The sequence below is a fragment of the Erithacus rubecula genome, assembly GCF_903797595.1.
Source record: "Erithacus rubecula genome assembly, contig: scaffold_194_arrow_ctg1, whole genome shotgun sequence".
Classification (NCBI taxonomy): domain Eukaryota; kingdom Metazoa; phylum Chordata; class Aves; order Passeriformes; family Muscicapidae; genus Erithacus; species Erithacus rubecula.
In genome coordinates, this window is record NW_027636119.1 from 140,170 (window position 1) to 150,444 (window position 10,275).

Sequence of the window (10,275 nt, forward strand, 5' to 3'; positions counted from 1 at the left end):
ACTGGGAAAACTGGGGAGCAGATCCAAAGTGGGCTTGCTGGGGACCCTGGGTGGGAAATTCCATCCCTTTGGACTCTTCCCAGACACCTGGAGATGTTGGAGCAGGGACTGCAGAGATGGGTGAGGGATCCCAAGAGTGGGATTTTTGGGGTCAGGATCTGTGGGAATGGGAATGTCCTGCTCCTTTCCGGCAGGGTCACACCTGAGCCAGGTGTGCAGGGCAGGACCTTGCCCTGAGCCTTAGCACTGTCCCACCTGCAGTATCTGCTTCCCCTCGGCCTCTTCCTCCTGTGGCCACAACCCAGCTTGGTGTTGAACAAAGGGGCTGGGGTCATCCCATGGTGGGGCTTGCACCCCCCCTCTGCCCCCTCTCCAAATTCCCTCCCCGGGGCTGCAGGAGCTGGGGCAGGAGCCCTGTGGGGAGGGAAAAGGGGGTGACACCAGGATTGGGTTATAGTGGAGTTGTAACTGTGGCCAGGAAGAGCAGGTGGAGAACATGAGAGGAACAATTGTGCACACAGCCAGGGCAGGCTGCAGGAGGAGGATCTGCTCCAGGGGCTGGAGCTGATTGCCCTGACATTCCATGGTGCAGTCTGTGCTGAGGCAGCCGGCCCCTCAGCCCATGGAGGGCACGGAGTGCAGAGTGCACCTGCAGCCTGGAGGAGCCCGTGCCGGAGCAGGGGATGCCTGAGAGGAGACTGGTCCATGAGAAACCTTGCTGGAGCAGGGACCTGGCAGGGACCTGCAAACCCTGCAGAGAGGAGCCCACGGGAGCAGGGTCCTGGCAGGACTTGTGAGCTCATGCAAGTGTGACCCACGTGCAGCAGTTAGTGAAGAACTGCTGTCTGTGAGATGAACTCACCTTGGGTTCATGGAGAAGCATCTCCAGAGGAACCCATGGTGCAGCAGGGGAACGACTCCTCTCCCCAGCAGGAGAAACACACTCATGAACTGACCCTGCACCCACTGAGCAGGAGGTAAGCTGGGAAGGAGGGAGAGATGGGCAGAAGGTGTTTTTAAAGCTTCATTTACTTCTCACTATCTGCTCTGATTCAAATTCATTTAAATTCAATTAATATCTCTAATTTCAAACCTGTTTTCCCATTATGGCATTGCTGCGTGATCTGTCCCAGTCCTTATCTCAACCCATGAAGCCTCATTATGTTTTCTCTCTCCTGTCTCTCTGGAGGGGAGTGAGAGAGCAGCTTTGGTGGGTGCTGGCATCCAGCCAGGGTCATCTGACAACACTTCCTTTCTCTCATCCTTTCTTTCTTTCCGAGGTCACAGTGCAGAGGTTGAGTGGGGCTTGATGGGGGCAGTGAAGGTGTTGGGGAGCAGCAGGGACAGGAGCCCCAGGGATGTGGGACAGGCATGAGAGGGGCCCAGGCAGCTGGCAGGGGGCAAGGCCTGTCCCCCGGGCCAGCAGCACCCCGTGCCCTGCCCAAGGCGCTGCCACCAGGGCTGGGCCCAGAGAGGGGGGAGACCCCAGTCCCGGGGGCGGCGTTTCTGCCCCGAGCCCCGTCCAGCCCAGCCTGCCCCGAGTGCGCAGTGACCGCTGGCACGGCTGCACTGGACAGCGTGACCTGCTGGGGACACTGAGAGCTGCCCTGGGACACTGCCCTGGGGATGGCACAGCACCAAACCACACAGCCAGCCCCTCCTTGGGATGGCACAGGCACCAGAGCACCACAGCCCCCTCCTTGGGATGGCTCAGCCCCGTGAGTGTCCCAAGTGGGAAGAGCTTCTCACAGAGCTCTCATTGCACCAGATACCAACAGAGCTACCAGAGGGAAGGCCTGTGTGCCCTGGTGTGGGAAGAGCTTTGTGCCAGTCTTAGGCTGCAAGGCCAGATGTAACCACAAGTATATATTCTATCAGCATCTGTTAAAACCAGGCAGAGCAGTGTTCCTTATCTCTTCCATGACTCATCCCTCATACTGTGGGGGGGATGGGAGGTGGGGGAGGGGGGGGAATAGCCTCTGTTAACAGGCCAGCTGTTAAAGCCAGGTGGAGCTGTTTTCTTTATCTCTTCCAGGACCCACCCTTTGGTCCAGGAAGATATCTTCTGTTAATAAGCCATTAAGTCTCATGCAGGACTGATCAAATTAACATCCTCAATTTGAGATGGCCACCCTCATCCATGAGGAAGTGCCAAAAAAAAGTCGGAAAATTTGAAACATCAGAGAAGCCTTTTTCCATTAAATTCCCAGAGGAAGACCAAATCCATCTTCATCACCACTAGACTTAAAAAGAAACTACACCTTTCTCCAAAATCATTGTTTCAACAAAACCACATCTGTCACTCCAAGAAAACTATAGTCTGCATTTAATCACACTGCTAACAACACCCTGACCAACAGGGCGTCAGGCTGTATTCTGACTCTATCCGGGTTATGGTTTCTATACTACTATATTTTTATTTTAATTTTCCTAGAAAACACTGTTATTCCTATTCCCATGCTGAAGGAAAGCACTGCTTCAACCAGTGAGAAACCCTCCCCTGCCTCACACAGGGACAGTCTGATGATGCAGCAGTGGAACCCACAAACCCTCCAGGTTCCAGCTGAGCTGCAGGGGCAGGCACAGCCAGCAGCAGTCACCCTTGTAAAAACTAAAAAGTCTAAGATGAAATGAGAGCACCCAGTTAATAAAGATAAGAAAGGAGTGTCCTCACAACCTGTAGGGGAGTCAGAGGTTGAGATTATCACTGATTCCCTGTAGTATAAAAGTCTCTGTAATTTGCAAAAAGACATTGTATGATGGGAGCATAAGGTTTATACAATCTGATTACTTCAGATCTGGGACCTTTTGGGTACAGGTGTACAACTGGATGGTTTTGAGGCAAGGAATTTGGATCCTTGACCCAGGACTCAGGTGTGGATCAGGTAGTCGTAAGGGAGCAGGGCCTCCTTTCCCTCTGGGAGTAGTTTTTAATGAGTGTGAGAGAGAGGTTTGTCCCCAGAGAGGGAGAATGCAGGAGCACCACCATAGAATGCACTGGAAGAGCCTTGAGGAAGGGATCCAGCAGCTGAGAGAAGTGGCAGCACTGGAGGGGCTCTTTGGGAGGGGTGGACAGCAGGACAATTGACATGACAAAGTCAGGTGCACAGGGCAGATGTGGAATTTCACAAATCTAGGACCATCTCAATATACCACCTTCATTGCAATGACTAATGCTGGTAACAACCAAGAGACTGGGTTCTGTCACCAACAAGCTCAGAAATTACAAGAGTATGATCAACAGCCCGATGCAGACTCATGTCTCTGCTCTGGTTAAGGAACTCAAAGAGGAGTTTAAGAGACGAGGGAGATAAGGGAAGAGATGAGGAAGATCAATGCAGCATGAGTACGAGTCACAGGCCCCAAAATCAGAGCCCAACTAGGGAGAGAGCTGACCAGTGGTTCTTTTTGCACAACCATGGGGAAATCAGGAAAAGGTGAGATGAGAAACCCACCTCTGTTCTGGCAGCACGGGTGTGTCAGCTCAGGGAGGGAAACGTTAACAGAGGGAGCTCCACTAAAGTGAAGGGAGCCTCCCATGACCAAGCTGCCAGGTATTACAGAAAGGAGGATAACCTGTGAAATCCCCTTAAAAGAACCTCTAGTATGTATGCCCAAAAAAGAAATAATAACCAGGGCTAGAGGGGCTCTGCCTCGAGCCAGGGAGAGGCATGGAAAAGCCAGGTCTTTTGGATGGAGTAGATCCAATGCCCTGGCACATCAGAGCCACAGAAACATGAGGTGTTAGTTAATACTGGTTCACAGTGTACCCTAATGGCATCAGGACATGTGGGGGAAGAACCTGTTGCCATTGTTGGGGTGACAAGAGGATCACAGGAATGACTTTGCTGGAGGCTGAGGGGAGCCTGACTGGGAAGGAGTGGCAGAAACATCCAGTTGTGACTGGCCCAGTGTTGCATCTGGTTGTTAATTAGGGTGGTAGCTAATAAAGGAGCAGGAAAGGCCTTTGCAAGGGTCTTATAGAGATGTTTATTTCAGCCACAGATCTGCATCATCCAGAGTTCAGGGAACAGAGGCAATGGGGCTTGTGGGGGCTTCAGGTTTGGTACATGGGATCAGCAGGCGGGGAAAACTTTAGGGGTCAATTACCAGGGGACAGGGGGTGTCCAAGGGTGGGGTTAGGGCAAAAAGGCCAACAGGGAAACAGAGTGGGAGTGACCAAAAGGCTGACAGACAGGGAGAGGGGCACAGGGTTGACCCAGGGAATAAAACAGGGGTTGCTTCCCCTAATTGGGAATGCCTTTGGTCTCCACAGCCCAGATGCTCTGTGTATTCTAGGCACAGACTTTCTCAGGAACAGCTATTACAAAGATCCAAAGGGAATCAGGTGAGCTTTTGGATTAGCTGCTGTAGAGGCAGAGGGCATTAAGCAATTGAACACCTTGCCTGGACGATCAGAAAACCCCTCTGCAGTAGGACTCTTGAAGGTAGGAGAGCAGCAAGTGCCAATTGCCATCACAATGGTGCACTGCCAGCAGTATCGGATGAATCAAGATGCCATGATCCTCATCCATAAAATTTTGGCTAGAAACCCAAAGGGTGGTCAGTAAAACCCACTCATCCTTCAACAGCTGCAATTAGCCTGTGGGCAAGTCTGACAGAAAATAGAAATTGACTGTAGACTATTGTGCCTTGAATGGAGTGACTCCACTGTGGGAGCTAAGACAGAGAGTACCATGGATTTAATTAGCATAAGCAGCTGGATAACCAAGATGCCTTGGAAAGAACACAGAGAGCTTTGAAGATTGCATGAAGATTGGATCAAGACTGGTGACAGGAAAGAAGATTGAATTAAGTAGAAAAGTTGCAATATGTGTGATGGTTAACCCAATCAATGCACTAAAAAAAAATACTAGCCTTCCTAAAAATAGTATATAAGCATATGTAGCTCACAGTAAATTTGGATTCTGATCAGCAGTCAGTAGTTCCTGTCTCTCTCTCAATAGTTGCTGAGTGCTGCTGTGCCAGACATGCTGGAACTCCAGTATGAGCTGGAGACCAAGGGAGCAAAGTGGCACCACTGACATTGCAATTTTTCAGTGCATTTTTCTCCATTCCTTTGGCAGCAGAGTGCAGGCCTCAGTTTGCTTTCACCTGGAGGGGTGTCCAGCACACCTGGAACCGACTGCCCCAGGGCTGGAAACACAGCCCCACTATCTGCCATAAACTAACCCAAACTGCACTAGAAAGGGGAAAAGCTCCAAAACATCTACAGTATACCAGTAACATCATTGTGTGGACAAACACAGCAATAAAAGTTTTTGAGAAAGGAGATAGGATCATCCAGATTCTGCAGGAAGCTGGCTTCACCATCAAGAAGAGCAAAGCCAAGGGACCTGCCTGAGAGATCCAGTTCCTGGGAGTGAAGTGGTAGATTGACAGCATCAGATTCCCTCTGAAGTTATCAATAAGATCACTGCAATATCTCCACCAACCAGCAAGAAGGAAACACAAGCTTTCCTAGGAACCATAGGTTTTTAGAGAATGCACATTCCTGAGTACAGCCAGACTGTGAGCCCTTTCTACCTGGTTACCTTCAAGAAGAACAATTCCAACTCCAGCTCTGAACAGTAACAAGCCTTTCCCCACATTAAGCAGAAAATTGCTCATGCAGTAGCCTTTAGCCCAGTCAGGGCAGGACCAAAAGTGAGGAATGTGCTTTACTCTGCAGCCAGGAGCAATGGCTTGTCTTGGAGCCTTTAGCAGAAGGTGCCTGGGGAGACTCAAGGCCAAGCACTAAAATTCTAGAGCCAAAGTTACGGAAAGACAGAAGCCAACTACACTCCCACAAAAACAAGAAAGTTCAACCCATCTCAGAAGTAATTAGTACAAAAGCACAACTCTTCTTAGCACCCCAACTACCTCGGTTCTGGAGTGGATGTTTAAAGAAAAGGATCCCTCTACCCACCACACCACCAACACTACATAGAATAAATGGATTGCCTTCATCACACAGTGAGCCTGTATTGGAAACCTGAATTGCCCTGAAATTTTAAAAATAATTACAAACTGGCCACAAGATTAAAACTTTAGTCTCAGTAACAAAAAGGAGCAGAAACAAGTAACCCAGGCTAAAAAGCTCCACCACACAACCAACTGCCAGCACAAGAAACATGCTGTGCTCTTGTCACTGACAGTTTCTGTCTCATGGTTGAGATGAACCAGAAGTGGAAAGTGGCCGCAGGGAGCCCCACACGACGAGTCACACAAGCTACTGAAGGAGAAGGTGAATCCAGTGCACTTGCTGAACTCAAAGCCATTCAGCTGGCCCTGGACACTGCTGAAAGAGAGAACTGGCCAAAGCTCTGCCTTTATACTGAATCATAAACAGCAACCAATGCTCTGTGGAGTTAGCTAGAAAGGTAAAAAAAGGCCAGCTAGCAACATAAAGGAAAACCAATTGAGGCTGCTGATGAGTGCAAAAACATTGCCACTCAGAGAAACTCTCTGTAAAAGTCCATTTTGTAGATAGGCATGTCCCCAAAAGTCAGGTAATAAAAAACACCAAAAGAACAAGCAAGTAGATCAAGCTGCAAAAATAGAGATGTCACAAATAAATTTAAATTACAAACATAGGGGAGAGTTGTTCCTAACTCAATAGGCCCATAGTGCCTCAAGCCATCAAGGCAAAAATGCCACCTATAAGTAGGCACAAAACTGAAAAGTAGATTTAACTATAAATAGCATTTCTCAAGTTATCCATAACTGTAAGACATGTGCTAAAATCAAGCAAGCCAAGAAAATAAAGCCTCTCTAATATGGGGGGAAGTATTCCAAATATAAGTATAAAGAAGCCCAGCAAATGAACTACATCACACTGCCTCAAACCCCCCAAGGCAAGTGCTACGTGAGCACAATTGTAGAAGCCACCACTGGATCATTAGAAACCCACCCTGTACCTCACACTACTACTCAAAACACCGTCTGAAGCCCAAAAAAGCAAGTCCTATAAAGACACAGCACCCCTGAGAGAATCATCAGACAACAGGACCCATTTCAAGAACAGCCTTAGAAACACCTCAGCCAAAAACCAGGATATTGAATAAATAGATCATATCCCTTATCACACACCAGCTGCCAGGAAAGTTGAACTGTACAACAGACTACTTAAAACTACCCCAAAGGCACTTGGTGGGGAGGCCTTCAAAAATTGAGAAATGAACTTAACAAAAGCAACCTCAATAGTTAACACCCAAGTCCATCAATCAAGCAAGTCCTGCCCAGTCTGAAGCCTTGCACACAGTGGAAGGGGATAAAGTCCCTGAATCACATAAAAAAGGTATTTTAAGACTGTTTAGATTAGTCTAACCTCAAGCAAAGGCATAACCTACCTAAATAAAATCCAAAATTTGAAACATCAGAGCAACCTTTTCCCACTAAATTCCCAGTGGAAGACCAGGACCATCTTCATCACCACTAGACCTTAAAAAAGAAACTACACCCTTCTCCAAAATCATTGTTTCAACACAACCACATCTGTCACTCCAAGAAAACTATAGTCAGCATTTAATCACACTGCTAGCAACACCCTGACCAACAGGGCGTTAGGTTGTATTACAACTCTGTCAGTCTTTTGCTTGTTATATTACTATATTTTTATTTTTATTTTCCCAATAAAGAACTGTTATTCCAATTCCCATCTTTGCCTGAGAGCTCATTAATTTTGAAGTTACATTAATTTAGAGGGAGGGAGTTTACATTTTCTGTTTCAAGAGAGGCTCCTGCCCTCCTTAGCAGACACCTGTCTCAAACCAAGACACTGCACTGCTCCATCTCCATCCCCCACGGCAGGATGATCCCCAGTGACCCTCAGTGGGCAGAGCCCCAGTGATCCCAGGTGATCCATGTTGGGAAGACACCTGGCTGGGGGCTCCACATCCTCCTGGCTCCCCGTGGCCTGGATTTTCTTTGCATTTTTCTTTGCCCTTCCCAAACACACAAAACTGGGGTAAAAATAAATAAGTTGAACTAAGATGTGGAAGGGGACATGGGGGGATCTTCCCAGGGATAAGAGAGATGCTGGGTCTGAGGGAGTTGAGGGTTCCTGGGAGGGACTGGGGGGTTGCTCAGGGCTTTGGGCACCCCGGTCCCAGCAGCTCCAGCTGCACTGGGAGATCCTGGTGGATGTTCTGGGATAGTTGATCAAGGACCCCCTGCCCTGGAATTGTACCCATGTCCCCCTGCCCATTCCCCTGTCACCTCACTCCCAGTCCCATCCTGCTCCCATTCCAGTCTGGATCCCATTCCCTCTTTCATTCCCTGTCCCTGTCCCATATTCTGTTTGGTTGCCTTTCCCATATTTCCAGTCCTTATTCCTTGTCCTGTTCCTATTCTCATATTCCTGCTCTCATTCCCATACTTCCATTTCTATAATCCCTGTCCCATTTCATAGTTCCCACTCCCAGTTCTACTCCCATATTCCCATTTCCAATCCTGGTCCCATCTTCCTAATCCTCATCCCACATTCTCTCTCTGGTTGCTGTTTTCACATTCACCGTCCCATTCAATGTTATTTTGGGCATTGCTCAGGGCCCCCAGCTGGCCCCAGCAGCCCATCCTGCCAGCAGCCCTGGGCTCAGAGCCCTCCCTCCCGCTGGGGCCGTGCAGGGGCCACGGGCCTGCCCCAGGCTCCTGTTCTGCCCCAGGAGCAAGGCTGCAGCTCCAGCCTCTGGGCCCTGGGCCGCAGCAGCCCAGGGCAGGCCCAGCTGCAGAGCTCCCAGCCCCGATGGGTTCCACTGCAGCACTGCTGAACACTGATTCTCTCTCCGCTTGCTGGTTGCACACTCCCTGTCCTGTTCCCATATTCCCATCCCAGCTCCCATTCCCGGTCTCTATCCCCATTCCAGGCCCCGTTCCCGGTACCTCTGCCGTATTCTCAGCCCTGTCCCTACTCCCGGTCCCGGTTCCCTCCTACCAGACGCCGCCGCCATCGCTCTGGCTCCCCTCGGCTCTCACATGACCGGGAAAACCGCGCGCTGCTCGAGCCCACCAATCACAGCGCGCGATCGCTTCTTTATTTGCATAACCACGCCCTTGTGCTTGGCCCCGCCCACCGCCGCCTGTAGCCGCGTCCCGGCGCTCCTTGCTCTCAATGCTCCCAGTAAGAGCGGTACTGGGGGGGAAAGCGCTCCCAATTCCTTCCCGGGGCTCTCAGGATCGCCTGCGGTGCTCCCAGTACCGCTCCCAGTGCTCCCACTATCATTCCCATTGCCGCGCGGGGCGAGTCCGCTTTGGAACCTCCCAGAGCAGAGCGCGGCTGCTTTTGGGTGTCGACACCTGCCCGGGCTGAGCGGGGAACGGGGGGGAGTGGGAGGAAGAGGTGGAGAGGGAGGAAAAGCAGGGACCCAGGAGAAGCAAGAGCAGAAGCAGGAACAGAAAGAGGGGGAGTGGGGGGAAAAGGAGGAGCCGCAGAACCTCGCGCGTAGCCCGGCCGCCCCCTCAGGGGGCAGCTCAGCGGGTACGGCAGCATCGGCGCTCCCCTGGGAGAGGAGGTTAGCGGGGAGGAGGCGCTGGCCACAAATCCATCCCGGGACTCTAGGGGACGGCTTTTTCCAGGGCAGGAGATGTTTGGATCTTGCAGGAACCAAAAGCTGAGCTGGAAATGCCCCTGAGTGGATCGTGCCGGGTCGCTTTTTACCGGTGGGGAGGGGGCGGTATCGGCTGTGGTGGTCCCCGGGAGAGCTGGAGGGGAAGGCGGGAGCCCCGGAGCGGGGAGAGCGCAGAGGAGCGATCCCGGAGCCGAGGGACCCCCGGCAGTCTGGAGGGGTGCGGGAGGTTGGTGATGAGCGGGCTCCGGGTCCCTGAGGCTGAAAGGGGCCGAGCACTTGGTCAGTGGGACCATAGAACCCAACACGCTCAGCCCTTGTTTCCCCCCCCAAACCAGGATCTCCCATTCCCAAACCTTGGCCGAAGGAGGAAGACAAAGCCGTGAGGAAGATGGTCTGGGAACCCGAGGCAGGTGAGCAGAGAGTCACTGCCTCTTTCCCCCTCTGTCCTGCTTCATCTTCCAGCCCAGCACGGCCCCGGCTGCAGGACAGCCCCGCTGTGTGCGCTGTCCTGACGGGGACACAATGGGGGAATCTCCTTCCCTCTGGTACGAAGGCAAATCCCATCCTCTCCTTGTCCTTCCTCGCCCAGACAAGGAGCAGAGGATGGAGACTAGGGAGGACAAATCCCCACAGCAGTGTGTCCTCAACTGTCCCCCCGTACTACATGGACTTGGTGCTCGCCATCCTGGATGCCCTCGTGTCCCTG